This window comes from Micrasema longulum, unplaced genomic scaffold (genome assembly GCF_059751315.1).
Source record: "Micrasema longulum isolate JH-2025_06_02 unplaced genomic scaffold, ASM5975131v1 h1tg000297l, whole genome shotgun sequence".
Classification (NCBI taxonomy): Eukaryota; Metazoa; Arthropoda; class Insecta; order Trichoptera; family Brachycentridae; genus Micrasema; species Micrasema longulum.
In genome coordinates this window covers 236,178-255,792 of record NW_028277501.1, presented here as the reverse complement: position 1 = coordinate 255,792, position 19,615 = coordinate 236,178, and the positions used below count along the sequence as shown (strand labels likewise).

Here is a 19,615-nt window from a genome sequence, read left to right as displayed (position 1 = left end):
AAAAACGTAAATGGAAGTGGTTTAGAAATTAAAATTTAATTTAAAAAAATATATTTTAAAGTTTGTAGTTTGTAGTGAATATTTAAAGGGAAATAATATTAAAAATGAAGAAAATTTGTAAGAGTAATCAAAAGTTAAGAATTAAAATAAAGAATGAAAAACATGCTCAGATGTAAAAATAAAATAAAATAGTATTAACATTTTTTTAAAAAAAGGAGAAACATAAATATACACATACATACATACATATATACTATTAAGCGAGTTGCCCAGACGGTTATTGAAATATATGTTTATGTAATGATGTAATAACTTATATTTACATCATTACAATGGAATTCCATCAAGAACTGTCAATAAATAATTAATATTAAATATGTTTATGTAATCATTTTCAATATTTATTTTTACTATTATTTAATAATGTACATGCTTCTACTTTCCATTATGCTATATCCCAACTCAACACAGGACTCTTGGCCTCTTAGATAGATAAATAAATAAAATTCGTGTGTTATTGGTGTGAATATAAGTTGTGTCCGTTTTTTTACAAAAGAAGAGAACAAGAGGAGACAACAACAAAAAATACAACACATTTGTCAATAATTCATAGCATCTTCACCGCATACTGCTGAAATATCGCGAGCAGCTTTGGCAGCTTTATTCCCTCAATCCCCTTAACTCTAACAGAAGGAGTGTGCTCACTTTCGTCTACTTGACATTCCATTTTGAAGACTTGTTTGTAATCAAATAAAATAATCTATGTAACGTAAAAGCAAACACAATATCTTGTGCAGAAAAAATTCTTTCGAATTACGAACCTTTAGTAGTTCATTTTCCTTTTTGTGCTCATTTTTAAATTTGGATGAAAACTAAATACTTATGTTAACATCTAACATCTAATACTTTCAACAATGTTTAAGTATGTCCAAATGCTTGCAGACTGGCTGGATTTCCTCCCTAGGGAGTTGTTCATGTTGAAATTTATATCAACAGTGAGGGAAAACATTTTTGAGAAGGGAATATGGAATTCTAGGCATTTACAGGGCTTATGACCTGTCATTGGCTGGTTTAAGTGGCCACTTTACACACTGTGTAACAGAGGAAATGTGGATGTTCAAACATGGGCAGAATGGTGAACGTTACACAGTGTGTAAAGTGGTCACTTAAACCAGCCAATGACAGGTCAAAAGCCCTGTAAATGCCTAGACTTCCATATTCCCTTCTCGAAAATGTTTTCCCTCTCTTTTGAAATAAATTCTAATACTTTCCTTCAATCATCCTTCACCACTCCTTATCAATTTCCTTCTTTTCCTTCCCACTATCTCCTTGTTTTGTCCATATTTATCTTATTTTAATATATAGTACATTTATTATTTATATAGTTTAAACTTTAAGCCGTCGTCGCTTTCTTACGGTATTATTTAGTGAATACATATAATTGGATGGCAGGACCTACTATGTATACATTTTATATAGTTTTAATTTATATTAATTTAACCTGTACATCTGTTTGTATTCGAAATAAAAAAAATAAAATAAAATAAATAAATAAATAATACATTCATATTTTCGTCTATAATAATAATAAATAACCGCATTGTAGTCCCGTACCTAAAACTAGTTGAAAATTGCCTAAAAATTAAAACATTTTTTCTTAATTTGTTGCAATAGACAGGGAAAACATTCTTGAAAAGATAATATGAAAGTCTAAGCATTTTAACACACTACCACTTATACACTGTGTAACATTCAGCATTCTGCCCTTAACATCCACATTTCTTCAACTCTTCCATCTGTTACCCTTTGTGAATTAAAAGAGCTGATACCTTTACAGTTGTGGGGAAGATTCATCTGACTGAATTATTTCGCCTTCTAGGCAACGCCTGAAAACCCTTATCAAATTTTATAACACTTTTATACCAGTTAGTTTAATCAACGATGTTTTAAGTATGTCCGAATGTTTGAAGATAGGCTGGATGTCACTCTCTGGGTGCCTAGACTTCCGTATTCCCTTCTTGAAAATGTTTTCCCTCTCTGTTGCAATAAATTAAGATGTTAATAACTCCCTATCATAATCGTTGAATCCAGTACCTCCTACATCTAAAAAAAAAACAAAATACTGTTTTTTTCTAAGCTTTATTCTCGTAGACTGAGTGAAAAAACACCTTTTGAATTGAAACACGAAACACATCTTGGTCAGGAATAAAACTCATAATCTGTTACGTGGTAGACAAAAATGCCCTAACCACTACGCTAATGTCTCCTCACTCTGGTAGCCCGTGCCGGGGAAATTTTATTTTTCTGTCTCGCGAATGTCTACAGACACTGTTCGAAAAAGACAACTGAACGTCGGATTTATTATGCCTAACTAAAATTGACGTTTCGCTGTCCTGTTTTCCGCAGCTCAAAACTGAACCGATTTTGTTGTTTTTTTTTTTTTTTAAGTATCAGAATGAAATCTTCTGTTTCTGTACTTTTGCGTTTTTTAAAAATAGTTATCGTATTTTTATACCGTGCGTCCGACAGTATAAAAATAGTTATCGTATTTTTATACCGTGCGTCTGACAGTAGATGAATCTGGGCGCTTTTAAGTGTTTTTGGATGGTTCTAGTTCCCATAATAAGCAATTAATCAAAAATACAAAACGATAGGAACACGCCAATGGTGTGTAAAAATATCGTTGCTCTGTTACCATAATCTACGGAGAAAATACGGAAATACATAAAAAACGCGTAACCGCGTTTCCTCTTAACTATCAGTAAAATAGTGCTGTAACTACACTACGAGCGTTGTAATTTTTCAGTTTCGTTTATTGACCACTAAAAACGTGATCACAAGCTATTAACATTTAAAATGAGGTCAACAAAATCACATCATACATTAAAAACACTGTTATTCGATTCCTATGATATAAAAAGCCTCCTGACACGCATATCATAATATTACCTACGTTTGTTAATCATTCGCTTTTTGTTTACATATTGTGCGTATAGTCCTTAAATATAGCTTGATTAAATGACAGCTGCCAAACTAATGCCACTAGTGATGGGAAATTATTGATCACTGATCATGTACCGATCAAATCGATTTTATCAGTTTTTTAATGCAAAAATGAGACTCTGTTTTCGAAAATTGAAATAAAAACGCAAAAACGAGGCTATTATAGTGTGTTTAAGACAATTATTTACTAAAAAATAAGACATTAGATACTTTTTTTCATGAACAACAACAAATGAATTATTTTTTATTCGATCGATTTACATTGATCAATTTGTCTCATCTCTAACATTTTTGCAAAATGACGTAACCTTTAAGAACGTCGTTAATAATTAGGTTTATTTTAGTTTTAACGCTGATTTTATATAATTATGTTGATTTACATGTCAAGCATTGTATTCAAAAAATAAATTAACATGCCGGATACGAATGATTTTTCGTGTGTCAATATAAATCACTCCTTTGACGTTACTACAAAGTTATGCCCTCACTCTTGCTGACAACTGTCATTCTAATCAGGCTATATTTTAAGGACTATGGTGCTTAGTGCGTTTGGTAGTTATGCATGGATCCCATTTTCGATTTCCGCAACATTTTCTTTAGGACCTAGGAAATTCGTATTTTACTGCCCTGTTTCCTTACAATTGCTATTACGCATATCCGCATAATTTCAGGGTTGTCAATAATACCGCGCAACAATCAAAAGAAGTGCGTAGTTAAATACACATTCCTTTTGGTCTTCAAACTGCATATCCTGGACGAACTCAGTGGGATAAAGCCATGGATAATATCCGCACTCCCTCATGTAGAGAAACCGAAGAAATTTCTTCTGAACCCTCTCCACCATAAGAGAGTACTTCAACTCACACGGTCCCCAAATCATCGAGCCACTCTCGAGTCTACTTCGCACCAACGAGTAATAAAGAATTCTCAGTACTAGTGAATCCTCTCTGTTGCAACAAATGTAAATATGAACAGTCGCGTGCACAAAGTTTTCAACTAGGGTAGGCAGTAGAAAAAAGTACGTTTTATATAGTATAAGTACCTAATCAATCTTACCAAACAGTTTCCTTCACTAGTCACATTAGTTTGAATCACTATGCTGTAGGTAGTTAATATTGAATTTACCTAAGCTACATCAAATATCCAAATAAATGCTAAATTTATATGATATGTTTCTTATTTTTAATATAATTCATATAAATATTCCTACGAAATCCTTCTTTTAAATATTTTTATATTTTCATTTATTACGGTTGCTACACTCGAAATTAAATCATTTTGGGCTCTACTTGATATTCTCGTAAATGCATTACTAGATAATTGCAAGTGATTTTCCAAGATACCGACATATTTAGCTAGCAAATCAATAAGTTCCAAAAAATTACCCTTTTTATTTATTTTTTTAAATAAACGCGAAACAAAAATACTCTCGATTGTATAATTTTATAACAGGAACCAATTTGAGGTTATTTATTCGACATGACTGTCTTTTATTAAATAATAATCGAAAACAACGCTAGATGTCAGTAACGTATTCGTTTGTTCTTTCTAAAACAATGTACCTACCAACGTTCAAAAAGCACTGCCTACTAGCTTACACATACACGCGTAATTACAGCTGAAATAAAACCCACACATACACATTTCGTTCCCGCATCGCGTTATGTTCATATGGAAGAAAAAGGCATTTGTAGTTCGTGCTTCTCCCGACCCAGGCCGATAGCGGCGCGCTGCTCAGTACAATATATTACTTAAACGAATTATCTCTGGCGCGTTTTTCAAATTTTAAATATAGTTACTAATATTTTTGATATTATTTTAATGAAATTCTAGTAGGGTAGGCACTGCTTATGTGCCTTTATGGAACGCACGCCACTGAATATGAACTACTCCTTAGGGAGAAAATCCAGCCAGTCAAATACAAAACATTGTTGGATAATACATGACTTCAAATGTAGATAAAAATATTGGCCAGGACTGACGACGATTTATTGTAGTAATTTATTTGGCAAGTTTGCCACAAATTAATTCCATGCGTGCCTACTACTTACCTAATACTTACCTTCTACCTACCCGCGTACAGAGACGCATTCAATTTTTAATTAAATTAAATGTTTAATATTGACAAATATGAAGAATCTCTTTAAGAGGTTAATATGGGAGTCATTGTTACGGAATGTTCAATTACTGTTCATTGTATTGACATGCTTCTTGCCAGCAGCAAAAAAGACCTGCAATTGAACGTAGTTATGCAGAAAGCATCCAGCCATAGAAAAGTGAAACTGAGATAATAGCACCTTTGTGAAAAGAGTGAAAAATCAAATCTACACAACAGTTGGAATGTTTTTGACTTGAAAAAATGATGAACACTGAATACATTTTTTTTTTTTACATTCCAAGCTAGAATCTAATTATGTATTTGACCAGTTTTAGTGATTTTTATAGTACTGAAAGATTTTACTGGTGCTGTGGGTGTTTTCTGCAAATTGAGAAATTCCGTTTTTGTGATCGACACTATTTTCAGAAGGTGATTAATACAGTTTTTTGTATTAAAGCGGTCTGGCTGATAACACCAATATCTCACTTTTTCAAAATTGTGGGCTGGCTGCTTTCTGCATAACTACGTTCAATTCTTGTTAACAAAAGTCTACGATGTATGCAAGAAAAGCGATTTGCTTATGAATGTTGATAAATCGAAAGTGTTGGTTTTTGAAAGGGATGAAAATATAACTAAATGTGAGATCAGTGCGAACGGAGATATTCTGATTTGGGTAGAAGAATTCGTGTATCTAGGAAGTATGTTTTCTAGGGATGGAAAGGAGGGTGAGTGCCGGAAACAGGGTGAACGGTGCACTGAAACCTACTTTGGCAAACAAATGTTTATCGCAGGAGTCTAAACTAGCAGTTCACAATTGAGTTCTCGTGCCAGCTCTAATGTGTGAGAGCGAAGTATGAAATTGGAAAAACGATGATGAAAGTAAGTTAAATGCTGTCGAGATGCGATCCCTCAGGCGAATGTGTGGTAAAACTATGTATGATAGGTGCACAAATGTCGAGATCCGTGAACTGTGTAAGGCTGAGACATGCATTATCGACAGAATCAAGAAAAAGGGTTGCTGCGTTGGTTTGGACATGTAGAGCGAATGGACAGCAAAAGAACGGCTAAAAGGATCTACGATGCGAATGTTGATGGATGCAGAAAACAAGGAAGACCGATAAAGACATGGCACGATAGATATACTTGAAGATGGACTTGTCAAGAGTAGGAAAAATTCGGAGTGCGTGCATGAGAAGATGTATGAATGTAGAGAAAGCGATGTTTGTATGCAAAGACAGTTATTTGGCGTTTTATCCTCTTTGCCTATCCCTACGAGGAAACGGCGTGATGGTTTGTTTGTTTGTATTGACTTTTTATTATATGATTGTGGTATTTGCGGTCCTATGTATTTTGTACGTATTTTATTTTATAAATTGCACCAGAATATTACAATAATATTGCAAACAAAAATCCAGGCAACTCAGAACAATCTGTGTCATAATGGACTTAAGATCTAATCTAATCTTTCGAATTTTAGCAGTGCTTACTTACAAATTATATGTATTTTATGTATCCTTGTTGAACTTCCAATTTTTTTTTTTTTTAATGAGTTGCTTAAAGAGATTATGGATGCTGTGTATATCGCATTGTTTCGAGGGATGGCTTTTGTTTTTGTTAAAAACACACATCCATATTGGTAGAAGAGTGTCATCGGAAAGCGTCTGGATTTCATAACAATGTTTTGCTTAAAAATTATTTTTGTAAATATATTGTTTATTAGTTAAGGTACAAAACCAGGTGTTCAAATTTTATTTGTTCAACTATCTAAAAATAAATTCATTACATTACAATAAACACGCAATTTAAAGTAAAATGTTTGTCTTGTTATATATGTACATACGAGGGCGGATTGATAATGAAGCTACCTAGCGCTAGATGTCAGCACAAACCCAAAAAAGATTTATATTTTTTCAAATTGCGATCTGTCAAACGGCAGCTGTTAAAATGTCACCCAAATTCATCGATTAGTTTATTTGTTGTAGTCGTTTGAAGTAAACAACTTTTGTGTTTCTTGAAAAATGGAATAAAGCAAATTTCGTGCAGTGAATGTATTTACTCTAAGGATTAAACACTATTATTTGAAAGGGAAAACGGCGAAAGAGACGAAAGAAAAGCTCGATAAACATTACGGTGAGTCTGCTCCGTCAGATTACATGGTCAAATATTGGATTGCTGAATTTAAACGCGGCCGAACAAGCACTGCAACAATACCATCAACGGGAAGGCCAAAAGAGGTGGTTACTGAAGAAAATGTCAAGAAAATCCTTGATATAGTTATGAATGATCGCCGAGTGAAGTTGCGTGAGATTGTTGACATGGTAAACATAAATGTGTGTTCAACATTTTGCATGAACATTTGCATACGAAAAAGCTATCGGCAAGATGGGTGCCGCGTTTGCTCAGTGCCGAACGAAAACGAGTTCGAGAGACCACTTCACAGCAGTGTTTGGACATGATAAAGCGTAATCCTGTTAATTTTTGGCGTCGATTAATAACTGTCAATGAAACGTGGGTGCACCACTATACACCTGAAACCAAAAATCAATCGAAACAATGGGTGGAAGCTGGTGGAAGTGCTCCGAAGAAGGCAAAGGCAGTGAAATCGGCTGGCAAGGTTATGGCCACTGTATTTTGGGATGCCCTAGGAATATTGCTCATCAATTATCTTGAAAAAGGATCCACAATCACAAGAAAGAATTATCGTGCATTGTTGGATCAATTGAATGATGCAATCAAGGAAAAAAGACCACATTTAAAGAAGTAAAAAGTGCTCTTTCTTCAAGACAACGCACCGGTTCACACATCATTAGATACGATGCTAAAATTACGTGAAATATACTTCGAATTGGTTGATCATCCACCATAGTATGTCATCCACCATTATAGTCCAGATTTAGCTCCTAGTGACTTTCCTGTTTCCAAACTTGAAAAAATGGCTCGCAGTAAAAAGATTCAGCTCAAACGAAGAGGTGATTACCGAAACTAACGCATATTTTGAGAGGTTCCCGAAATCGTATTATTCAGATAGTATAAAAAAGTTGGAATATCGTCTTACTAAGTGTGTCGAAGTAAAAGGAGACTATTTTGAGAAATAAATGATTTTTGAAGAAAAATAAATGTTTTTTTCCTACTTAGGTAACTTCATTTTCAATCCGCCCTCGGATGAGTAGTAAAATATATATATTCAATAAATGAACAACCGTAGCTGTGTGAAATAAACAATCACGGTGAAAAACTTTTATCGCGTGGTTATAACCGAAAAGTAAGACCATTGTGATTGAGCTGCGGTCAGTTTTATAGCATCTAAAAACTATTAGGTTAGTAATAAATAAAATTGCAAATTTGAGCACTAATTCTGCCCTGCATCGAATTATTTCAGTTATAACGTATACCCACATGTTAATTAACATACCGAACTAGGACACATCCTAGACAGTGGTTGTAAGACTATAGAAAAGTAGGTAGATATAATAAATATTACGTACCTACCTACACCCATGGTGATGTCATGATACCATCATAATATATTATTATTTAGTCTAGCCCATGGAACGGCTAGACAGTTTTTTAAGAATCTACAACGTTGCCAGCCTCTTCGTCCAGTTTATTTCTTGAGTAGGTGCAAATAAGACTTGGACTAATTTAATCCTCAATAGGTCAAAAAATAACCTTTGGTGGAGTTTAAAACTGTGCATGTCTTTTTATGGATATTTTTATCAAATATTTAAAAAAAGCAACACATCGTCATTACCAATCAATCATGGGTTGCGCTTTAAGATAAGGTTAGGGTTCATATTTTCATGTTTTTTTTTTTCAAATTTCGCCAAATCCGTTATTCGAAATACAGAAAATTCTAAAATATTATTCATAATTTGTTGAAGCTTCCTTCAGTCCATTCATATATTTATTAACCTAATATGCTTTCTATGCGCGTGACCATAAATTTTAATATACATCATTCTAGCGTGTCTACTAACACAAACAAGGTTTGTATGTTTATTTGGTTACCGACTTACACCAACACATTAACATCGTGTTATTAAACATTCGTACGCACTGTGCGTCTCTCTGCATGCATTGTAAATGGTTCCTACGCCTACGGTTCGAATGAGGATCTAAAATTATCCGAAATCTTGTGATATTACCGCTATTGAGCTTAATCCACATTCTCTGGGGCGATAATGTTTCTATGCTATGCTAATTTAATTAGTTCGCTCGCTTAGCTCATTCCATTCAAGTAACGCTTAGTGTGAAAACTGCCACTCATTACGTCATTACACACACATAGAACTACTCAATAATAAATGTGAAGTTACTCACTGTATCATGGTTATAACTGTATCATGGTTATAACTGTGTGTGTACCTATGCAAATTATTGTCAATACCAGTAGAATCACTAGAGTCTCATCAGTTGTGAATTAGTTTAATATAAACATGTCATGGGGAAATGCGCCATCAAGGACTCAATTTAAAGCAAAGATATCATTAGAATTTTTCTCGCTATTTTCGTTACCCATTGCGATTATTACGAACGAGAACAATAGGGTTTTTAACGCTAACACTTAATTTTATTTTTCGTTAATTACGAATGTTGTGTTTTAAAAGAGGACCGCCTTTTTAGAAAGGTTTTAGAGAGCTTCGTTAGTAAAACTAAACTGTGATTAGGTAGAACCGTTATGTAGGTACTGCAGTGGTAAGTGATTTACTTTAAATCATGATTCATCTACAATGACAACCCAAGATGCTCCGACATGTTTATGACTATTTAAAGACTAAATAATAAAATGCAATGTTACTTTAACGATATGTACATATTATGTAAATTACTCTCAATTCTAAAGATGCACCAGTAGCACTTCTGCAGGCGTGTCATATTGGCAAGTAGGAAGTTTCTACTCATTATGTGTGTGGTAACGTGTGAGGGAGAGTTAGCAAAGTAATTCACACCTCCGCTCAGAGAATTGCCACATACATATTATAATTTACAGTAATAAATTATATCATAGGAACTCGTATATTATGGTCAGTCTGCCAGTCTAGAGTGGGAGCTGAAGACAAAATGTAACAAAGCAACGAAACAGCGCCTGCATAATTGAAATTCTTGGTCAACTCGTTTGTCTGCATCTGCATACAAATATCATTAATTTATTGCATTTCTTTTTTTTTATGTTAGCATGCAGGAAAAAAATCTAATTCGCTTAACCAAAATAGGGTTACTTTTTTTCGTATTGGCTAAAAACTACATATTCTAACTTATTTTTCTAAATATGCGTCTTTTAATTTTGACATGTTAGTAGGTAAATAACTGTTTGCAAAAAACGATTTAATCTTATGTTAGTAAATTCATTTTTAAAAAAGGAATCGAAATTTTAACCCCACAGTCGAAGAAAACGTTACGCGTGATGAAATGCATTTAAAAAAAATTAATTTAAACCTGTGTAAACTTTTCCTTACTTATAAATCAAAGTTTATTATTTTAGCTCATCCTTATTTTTACGCATATCCTATTTTTCACTAGTCAAATTCAAATAAATAACGGACTTCAATCTCAGTTTCTTTAAACTCAAAATCTTAATTCAGGGTTTGTCCTTGAATTACACATTAATTTGTAAATGTTTTCGTCATAAATTATTAAAAAGTGCTTTCTTTATTATTTTTTAGAATTCTTTGGATGGGGACCTGCTTATGAACGTTCTTCCCTTACCTCGTTGAAGTCATCATAACTAAAAAAAAACAAGAAACATACAATATTATTGAAAAGTGTAAGTATTCATTATTTGTATTATTATTTATATTCATTATAAGGCAGTATAAACTTTCAATACTAATGCTTTTCCATATTTAAAAATATTGCGGTCGCAACAATATGCGCAGCTTTCCCATTCCTTTTCTAAAAAATGGATCAATAAAAATATTTTGAGTAGGTACGTTGTGAATCGAGCACCGAATTTTTCAAATGTTTATTAATTTATATTCTGGCAACTATTTTTCTCCATAGATACTTCACGAATTATTCGATCGGAAATTGAAATGTCAAATTGTCCTTTGTGTCTGAGGTGTCTGGTCTGTGTCGGAATTTATTCGCAATGTAACGATTTTAGAATTTCTGCAAAAACTAAAAAATAATTGATAAATTCAGGCTTAAAACATTGTTAATCGATTCGCTGTGTCGTGAATTGTTGCGACGAGTGAAAAGGGCTTGCGCAATATCGGATTCTTGCAAAAATATGTTTCATTTCCATCGAGATGTAGATTAATTTACATAATTCAATTCGATCGAACATTGCACATATCGCGATTCTGCGTTTAGCATCACGAAGATACCATTTCTTGTAGTCAAACATTGCTTTAGCATCCCGTTTGGAAATAGTTTGAATTTTTAGGAAGATTAGAACTCAGGTGAATAGTTTCTAAATTTAGCATTTTATAATACAAATATACTTAATTTCATTTTTATCCTTCGATACTTATAAATACGTGTAGGAAATTCTAATGTAAAATAAGATGATATTCGCTATCCATGTTGCTTTTGATCAAAAACAGCTGTATGAAATTAGCTGAGTTTGTAGACTGTTGTCTGGAGTATAATCACATGTTAGAAAATCAATACTTTTCTCTTTACATGTATTTTTCCACTGTAAACTTACTGTCTGCTCTAAGATTTGGACTTAGTTTTTTCTTATTTCTACTTCGGACTATTCTCTGAACTAAGAGTAATATTTTATGCAATTTATTTCTTTTTGACTAGGTACCATTTTATAATTTTGCTGGCACTGTGATTTATAACACGTTTTATGTAAGTCTGAAACATTTGAGATATAAATATTATGTTTTATTTTGAAGCAGTTGTCTCCTTGTTACACAAATTAATCTATTTATAAAAAAATAAATTATGTTCGTATTTTTGACTTTCAACATATTTAATTTTTATCTTCACCATTGCCCTTTCCGCACCCATTGATGCACAGGGCTGTGTTTTTAATTATCTGTTACATGCAGATAAGGTGATCAGTCCTATGCTTTAGGTGTCAGTCCAGGAACAATGAAATAATGTAGTTTTTTTAGCCCTAGATTCATAAACATTCCTCTCACAGACCGCGCAAAATACGTAAACGCTTCTAACTTGAAGGAGATAGAATGTTCAATTTAAAATACCCTCCCAGATTGTTTATTACTGAGTTTCGCCCCGGTCCCATGAGAGGGTTCACATATGTGATTTTAAAAGTGTTAATATTGCCAATTCAATTCCATAAATTATAAAAATACTTGTTTATTTTTATTATCATATACTTGTTTTTTTATTTTTTACTATTATATCAAATTGCATTGTAGTATTGGAAAATATGCATTTCATTGATACATATTTTTATTTCTTATTTTTTCGTGATAATATATGCTTTCTTGTTTATTAATTTAACTTAAAAATGTCTTTCTTGCTTACCGTAACACTTTATTTATTTTTTGCTTTACAGAATTTATTGCATAAGCTTATATCTTTGCATTTTTTATTTATATGCTTACTGTTTTTTCTTGCATACCTTTGTTGTTATTGTTTTTTTTTTTACTTTGTAAAACTTTTTATTATATCCTTTATAACTAATTTCACATATTTTTTCTGTATATTCTGTGTTTATTATTTAGTATGTTAGCATGTATTTCATTTTTATTTTTTGTAAATGCCTTTTGGGCGTTGATGAACAAAAATAAATAAATAAATACCTTGATAGTCCAAAAAATCTAAAATCATAAATACAACATGTTCATTTGAGAGGCGAATGTTTATGAATACGTAACTCCCATGTATATTTATGAATTTACAGTTAAATATGGCAATCTTTAAAATCGATGTTTCACGTTTAACCTGCCGGGAATCAAACCCACGACCTCAAGAATGGAAGTCCAATGTGCCAAACACTTCACGAGGCGAAATTATCTCCACTTGATTTCCTTATTCAAGATTTTTACCTGAGAGCAGCCATTGAGTCAAAAACTCTTTTCTGGGGTTCTGGTTCTATTACACACACAGAACTGCATTCCTTACCCGTTCGTCTGGGAGGTCACAGATTATTTTTCACTAAACAATGAGGAAGTTTGGTTAAGTTAACTACAGTTTACAGCAAGTCAACGGCGTTGGTATTCAGGTCAAGAATTGCAAGTACATACCGGAATCGTCCAAAAATTTGGAACGCTGTTGTTCTATGCAATAGAACGAAAGGCCAGCTCTATAAGCGAGAGTGAATTATTACTCTTAGATTAAAACCATATTTGAAGATACAAATTAAGTCAATGCATGTCAAACTAGTTTAATTTTTACTATGACAATGAAATATCAATTCGTATCTTACATTTTTCATTCTGGAGTTTTTTTTCTCCTGTAAAATCATCCATACATTGTTCGTTTTTGATATTAACAATTCAGTTACGTAATTTTTATATCTTCAATATAAATAAACAAAATTTGTCCAATAATATAAAAATCTCATTCAACTTAATTAAAATATTGTTTTGTGCTTGGAACTCTATACATTTTGTTTCTTTTTCTTGCCATTATTCACACCAAATGGTGGATAGGGCACTTCATTGACACACAACTACACCACTTTGTTATATATTATTATGTGTTACACAAAGGTAAGATGATGATCAGTCTTACGCTTTAAGTACAGATTCCAAAGCTGTGAAATATTTATGTAAAAACAATTTTGAATCAACATTTTACATCCAAAAGCAACCCAGTTCCCCCGGGATAATAGTCAAATACAACATTTGAAATGAGTTTTAAATTCTTTTGTTTTACTCTTGAAAATGTTAACAATGTTTTGAATATGGCCAAATGTACATACAATACAAGAATTCTCTTTGTCCGGACGGATTAAGACTACAGTTATTTGTGTGAAATACAATCAGGGTCTTGGACAAATTCTTTCGGCTCGGTGGCTACCTTCAGCTGAAAATTCTGAATAAGGAAATCGAATGGAGATAAGTCTGTCTCGTAGCATAGTTGTTTGCGCATTCGCCCATGCTTGAGGTCCCGGGTTTGATTCCTGGGAAGGTCGACATGAAATATTTATTGAAAACCTGAAGTGCAAAGCTGATCACCTTACGTTTATGCAACAGATGACATAAATATGCTGCGTTTAGTGTATCAATGCAGTGCTCTATACACTATTAGATGCGAACAAGGGTATATACAAGAAAAGTTGTTTAGAATAATAGTGGAATTTTACTAATATTTTTTTTGTGTTTTCCAGGTGCATCTTTTGAAGACTTGCTAAGGAATCTCCATAATAAAATGGTAATGGTAACTGTGTTTTTTTTAACTAGTCAATATGCAAGAAATAACAAGATACAAAAACCATAAAACCTTTTTCTTTTTGAGAATTTCATCGTCATTAATTTAGAGAAACAAATACTTTTATGATTTTAAAATTTAATTAATGCAGTCTCAGTTAATGTGATTTCCCTAGTAAACCCAGTTTACTGGTGGTCAGTTTCTGTAGAGTTGTGATCTGTTTACTGTGACACCATAATTATACCTCTACGCAACCAGCACACTAAATTCAGTGAACGCTCATTTGCAGTCACAGGCCCTATGGTGTGGAATACTTTCCCAGCAGAAGTGCAAAACTATGAGCGTGAAGTGATGTTTTTTCTGAAATCCACTTTTCCTCTAAATCATTCGAACAAATCCGAAGCATGTGATAATAAAGTAAATTGTTTTACTCAAATGGCATTTTTTTATTTAAAATTAAATTCTTTTTCATTGAATCGCTTTTTAAAGCGCCCTGAAGTATATATTACGAAAATTGCGCCATAGAAGTTATCCATAATAATAATAACAACATATTAAGTTTGTTACTAAATACTAGAATGCAAATATTTTTTTGCAATTTAACAACATTTTTATAATTCGCTAAAATTTTGTTTTGTTTCAAATATTGTTTTTTTAAAGTTTAGTCTGTCCACATCCCATTACTTGTGTTAACTCTGTATTTTCTGTAGGACGCTACAAAAACTACACTGGTTTATTATACTAAAAATATTAAGACTTTAGAATGACATGTTCCTTAAGCAAATATATCCTTAACTCGCGTTTGATGTAACTTGCCAACAATGTCTTGTTTCTCTATAACACACCTTTCCATTATTTTTTTATAAAACTCTTTCAAGAACAAAAAAATACATTCATAATATTCCTCTGCCCTATTATGTCTGTAATTTTTTTATAATATGTATCTTATTAATTGAATAATGTTATTTATTACAGATAAGATCCACCTGATGCTGGAATTCGCCAGAAATGTATCCCGGAGAATGGAATTTCACAGGACTTCTAATCCTGTCAGTTAATGTTCTACATCTACCCTGTAGATCCGAATTTGTTTGAAATAAGGCGACAAATTCGGTTCTAGAGAGGTTTGTGTGGTGCATACAATGCGTCATTCAGCAGTAACTCTAGCATATTTTACATATAAATGTTTTAGTTTTTAATAAAAATGTGTAATTCTGGATATGAGGTGATATCGAGTTGTCTCGTAAATCCCATAGTATTATTATTTATTTAATACTTCACCAGAATACATATTATTTAATTGAATTGAAAATATATCAGCCGAGGAACCGTACAGTTTACGTTTTTAATTTAGTTTGATTTATTTATTTCTTATAGAAAGAATAGATTTAGAATATACATTTTAGTCATCCAATGTTCGAGTAGCCTCTTAATCACATCTTATTTGCTATTTTCCATAATAGTAGGTCACTAATAATATGAATATGAATAAATAATGAATAAATAAAACTTTTTCTTGCCCTGCTGTGCCGAGGTTTATTTTCAATTCTATTGATTTCATAATTCTTCCCTTTGTATTATCATGCCTGGAAAACATTGTATTTAATTTGTTTTATTACCATTCGCTAATGGAAATAGCAAATAAGACCAAAACCCATTTTGTCTGTATTTTTATTTTTTTAATAAAAGAAAAAATTGCATTCTTATTATATACCCAAATAGTTCATTTTGAGGACCATTTTCAACTTTCAACGAGTTGTAAATAACTCACTATTAGAAAATGAGAATCAAGTTGGGGTAGAGTGGGATTCGAACCACGGACCTTTGAGCCGTGAGTCCAAAAGTTGTCAATATACACTGCATTGGTACACAAATCGCAGTGTTTATTGATTATTTTTTTGTTACGTGGGGGTAAGACAATCAGTCTTACGGTTCAGGTGCCAGTTCAGGGACTATGAAATATTCTAGTGTAAAAACACCTTTTTAAATAAAGATTTCATGTCAACCATGTCGGGAATCGAACCTGAGACCTCTTGCATGGTAAGCAAACGTGCTGACCACTACACCACGAGGCCGACTGGTGTAGTGGTCTAGTGTATTTAATTTTTGTGGTTTAATATTTGTAGGTTTAAATTATTACTGCAAATGGATACATAATTGTTTTTTTATTATTTAGTACATAAGCATATTTAAGTAAAACTCCGGGTGAGAGGCAAGCCAGCTAATGAATGCCGATAGGTATTTGAAATCTGCATCTATCGACCATAACTCTAAGTGTTTTATCAACTATACAGTCTATCAAAATTTAAACACCATTATACAAATTGGGATTGTCTTTTTTTCTTGAATAGACATCAATATTTGAAAAAAACAGTGCTCAATTTGCAACATACCTACTCGAAAATATTTTCATTAATCCACTTGTTATAATAGAGATGAGAATGCTTGTTTACTTAGAAATATTGCTGTAATGGGAATGTTTTTTAAATATAAAAAAGTATAAGAAATACCTGTTGGCGTTCTTCAGCTGGGCTTACCTCTCCGTTTGCACTTATATTCTTTTTGTATAAAACATTTTTTTATTTTAATATTATTTTGAATAAAAATACTGTTCTGCGAAACTTTGTTTTTTTTGTCTTACAAGGAATGTGTGTGATATTATGTTTAAAAATATATCATACCATTTTTCTAATAAAATAGGGGGTTTCACGTGCATGCCTTGCATGTTTTATTTATGCCAATAAAACATATCCGATCTTAATTTTGTTTTACTTTTTAATGATTACATACTATATTATAAATCTACACTAAACTATGAAGAGTGGAGAGGGGATGGGAAGGAAAGAAGAAGGGGAAAGGAACAACTCGAACATTTAGATAGTGACATTTCAATCTTGATTTAAACGTAAATGAAGAATTAACATATTACAACAGAGATAAAGAACACTTGAGAGAAGGAAATATAGAAATCTAGGCATCTACAGGGCTTATGACTTGTCATTGGCTGGTTTAAGTGGCCACTTTACACACTGTGTAACATTCACCAATCTGCCCATATTTGAACATCGATATTCCTTTAATTCTTTCATTTGTTGATGTTTGTGAAGTTAAAGAGCTGAAACCTTTATTTATGCGGGTGAGATTAATTTAATTGAATTATTTCACCTACATACTAGGCAACGCCTGAAAATCTTATTTTTTCAATTTCTATGCTTCTTCATGGACCAGGTGGATTTATCAACAATATTTTGAATTTGTCCAAATTTTTGCGGACAAGGACTGGATTCAACTCCCTGGGGAGCTGTTTGTATTAACATATTAAAGAACACTTAAGAGAAGGAAATATAGAAGTCTAGGCATCTACAGGGCTTGTGACCTGTTATTGGCTTTAACTTCACAAATATCAACAGATGAAATAATTAAAGGAATATCGATGTTCGAATATGGGCAGAATGGTGAATGTTACACAGTGTGTAAAGTGGCCACTTAAACTTAAAATTAATATGGAATATAAAAAAACATAAATATAAAATATCTTGTTTCTCATCCCTACTGCACACTGAGCACACTACATGAGAATGGTACTTTTAAACATTGATTGCAGCTTTGCTTGATAATTTATTGTGAAAAGATAATGATTAATCTTACCTTATGTAAGTGTCTAAGAGATGGTGATTTTAACCACTTATAAATATTTAATGAAGTGAGAAAGGATGCAGCGCAGTTTCTCCAGGTGGCAAATTGGAAAACGGCGGCTAAGGACCGACAGAGTTGGAGGCGAAAGTTGCAGGAGGCCAAAGCTCGATATGGGCTGTAGAGCCATCGGAGAGAGAGATAAATATTTCGTTTTTGAAGTCGGGAATCAAACCCGAGATCCTATGTACCAACACGCCAAACACTAAGAGGTTGAAAGTATTCAATTAAATATACTAAATATTTTATTTTTTTCAATCTTTTTGCCTAAGTTATAAAAAATGTACATCAAGTAATATTATTTCATTTCATTTGTTTGCACCACAACAGGCCAGGAGGCCCAATTACAGAACAACCAGGCTTGAGAAAAATCAAATTTTTAAATTTTTGTGTTCTCACCGGGAATCGAACCCGGAACCTTCCGTGCGTGAGTCAAGCGTCTTGACCACTACACCACGGAGGCCGCCTACTGTAACTATTATAAATTGCTCCATCTCTACTGTAACTATTTTTTTTACAATTTCATTCAATTGTGAAATTTTCCAAGATTAATAATGCTGAAAATGATATACTGGGCATACAAAAAATTGCTATGACTTCTTGCATTATTTATTGCACCATCTAGTACAGCCATTAGAATAACAATATAATTCTTGTTTCTTGGCTCAATATCTACACAGTACTTATGACTTATGTTTTGTGCTTATATTATTACCATTTTATTTAAATCTTCAAGTACAAAGAATAAGTACTTAGGCGGACTAATTGCTAAAAGCAATATCTTTCAGCCAACCAAAAAACAGGCAGGTCAAAAGAATAGTTGGTCAAAAATTGTACTTAAAAACAAAATGTAAATCAAAAGATGCATACATATAAAAACCTAATTAATCAAAAATAATAGATGTTTTATGGGAAGATAATACTTGCTCATATTGACTTAAATAAAAGTAAATTATGTCATACATATTAAAGGATGATGAACTATTATTATTATTTGGATAATAACTATTATAACTAAGAACATAAGGTAAATGTATGCCTTAAAACCAATTGTACCCAGTGAGGTGCTCATGTGGAAAATAAAAAAGTATGTCATGTAAAACAAAGAGTATAAACAGTGCACTATGTAGTTTAAGTTCCAACATTTATGCATTTGTAAAAGTGCAAAAAGCAGTTCGCACAAAGTGTGATGCAATTAATAAGTAACAACCGTGTGGATGTTTTTTTTACGACACAAGAGGTGTCGTAAAAAAAATCATACAGTACAGAACGCCTATGTTTGTGAAAAATCACATTTTATTTTATTGAATTCTCACTTCCTAGTGATTCCACCGATTCCTATCGAGCCAAAAACCTTCGTGCCTGGTAAAAATTTTAGGCATTCTGCTAGGTTGATCAGTCAAATAAATCCAAATATATTGAGAACAATGAAGATACTAACTTGTTGGTTGAAAAAAAAAATTATCTACTATGAAAAAAATAATATATTTAAACCGAGATAAAATCTGTCTGAGAAATGATCAAAAA

The 19,615-nt window shown here is 32.4% G+C and overlaps 1 long non-coding RNA gene across 1 annotated transcript in view; it reads left to right on the top strand.

Moving 5' to 3' along the window:
• LOC148282775 (uncharacterized) overlaps positions 1-17,156 on the top strand; it is a 36,052-nt gene extending 18,896 nt beyond the window's left edge. Inside the window, exons 2-4 of the long non-coding RNA XR_015822021.1 lie at positions 10,765-10,865; positions 14,355-14,398; positions 15,371-17,156. This is a non-coding gene — a long non-coding RNA (uncharacterized LOC148282775). The remainder of the gene's footprint in view (positions 1-10,764; positions 10,866-14,354; positions 14,399-15,370) is intronic.
• The last annotated feature ends 2,459 nt before the right edge of the window (positions 17,157-19,615 follow it).